We start from the raw sequence: 2001 nt of genomic DNA, 5'->3' as shown, positions 1-2001 counted from the left end.
GGCAACATGTGACTAATCTTATTGACTAGCTCCAACCTAAGAGCTCTCATCACATCCCTTCTCTCATCTCTCTCATAACTGACATCACCCATTCTGCATACAAGACCAATTGACAATGAGACAAAGAGCATGCTTCTTGATAACAAGATTATTGTAGGTGAGAAAACAAGGATGTCAAAACATAAGCATAGTAAACACATACACATACACTATAAAAAATTAAAACATGTACACAGTAAAATGCATGCGGAGAGAGGAAGTTAGTTGGTCACATCATTCTTTAAAGAAGAAAACATAAGTGAATTCATTTCGCATGCACGTGAGCATCAAGCACAAATTGCTCATGTAGATGTAGATTGTAGATGGAATGTGCATTGTCTGACGTCACTACAATGCACGCACGAGAATGAGAATGCAAGGAGAAATGACACAAATGCCGAATGAACGACAAAGTGCCGAGCTCTCGTGTAGAGATGAACCTAGTGTAATGACATAGGCGGCCAAATAAACAACCAAGTGTCAAAATTATACATAACCCCCCACTGCCTAGAAACGACACAAACGGCTGACTAAACAACCAACTGCTGAGTCCACTTCTACCCAGTAGTACACACTTCTAAGAACGACACAGACAGTCGAATAAATGACTAAGTGCCAAACTATACCTAGATATTGGTTGGAAGTGTTACGTCTCAATGACACACATGGTCGAAAAGACGACCAAGTGCCGAGGAGAGCCATTTGGCTGGCTTGCCGAATGAATGACAAAGAACCGACAGCTAGGTACCATATATATGGCCTACTATTTTACTAGTTATAGTATTTTTGAATGACCTGATATGTCGAAAGTACGACATCAGGCCAAACATTTTAACATTAACTACCTAAACTAATGAGATGACTCATTATGCTGAATTAACGACATAGAGCCGAATCAAAACTACAAAATTAAAATTCAAAATAACATAATGATAAAGGTTTAAATTTTACCTGAAGGCTGAAGGCTATAGGACAAGTAGGTTGTAGGAAGGGAGATGAATGTGAGGGAGCCAACCGTGGGCCCGCCTTATATAATATATGGCCCGTCGGGCTTTTTGATTATCTCGACGGGCCCCCGCGGGCTTTTGAGTTTTTTCGTCGAAATGGGCGAGAAGCATATCAAATCCCGCCAGGGTTTTTGCAGGTTATCAAGTCACTGCATACCGGCTTCCCTCATCCCCCCTTGTGCGCATCCTCCCCACCATCCCCCCTTGCACCCATGCGCCCCCCCACCTGCCCATCCCACTTGTGCGCATGCGCGCCCCCTTGCGCGCATGTCATGTATCCCCCATTTCACCCCCCCTACCTTTACAAAATAAGACAATACTGATTTCTCACGGTTATTTTTTGTGGTGTGGTCACACCAGCGCTAATACACCGGATCCCAGCAGAACTCCGCAGTTAAGCGCACTTGGGCCAGAACAGTACTAGGATGGGTGACCTCCCGGGAAGTCCTAGTGCTGCACCCTTTTTGCCCCCAAGGTTAGTGGTCTTGCCACGCCTTGGTATCCCTAACGCTGACCTCACCCAATACGCCCGACCGACGCCCTCCTGTCGCGCACACCCTAATACCCGTGTGCACACGTCGCCAAGGACCTCGTCGTGCAACGTCCTGACGCCACACGCAGTGTCACCCGATCACCCGCAGTCGCAGTCCCGATGTGACGTCCCGCGCACCTGCAGTGTCCCATCCCCCATGACGCCATCGATGCCCCATGCACCCACAGCGTCTTGGCCCCCGAGCACCTCGTCACCTTGATGCCTTGCGCACCCGAATGCCACTGCGCCCCTGTCCCATGACGGTGCCCTGGGCTCCTGGGTCGAGGTCAAGATGTGTGGCGCCCCGAACGCTATCGCGCCCCCATCGATGCCCCGTGCACCCATGCCTCCAAACCGACGCCGTCACGATCCCGTCCCACAGTGGCACCTCGGGCTCTCGGGTCGGGTCGAGACGCATGGCGC

General features: G+C 49.5%; 1 pseudogene; it reads left to right on the top strand.

The window, feature by feature from the left end:
- The first annotated feature begins 1389 nt into the window (after positions 1-1389).
- LOC147879659 (5S ribosomal RNA) lies at positions 1390-1508 on the top strand (annotated as a pseudogene).
- Positions 1509-2001: the final 493 nt, after the last annotated feature.

Source organism: Dipteris shenzhenensis, chromosome 33, assembly GCF_047967505.1.
Source record: "Dipteris shenzhenensis isolate YYH24624 ecotype China chromosome 33, Dip_SZ_1.0, whole genome shotgun sequence".
Classification (NCBI taxonomy): Eukaryota; Viridiplantae; Streptophyta; class Polypodiopsida; order Gleicheniales; family Dipteridaceae; genus Dipteris; species Dipteris shenzhenensis.
The sequence above is the reverse complement of the archived record's forward strand: the minus strand, read 5'-3'. Positions and strand labels throughout refer to the sequence as shown.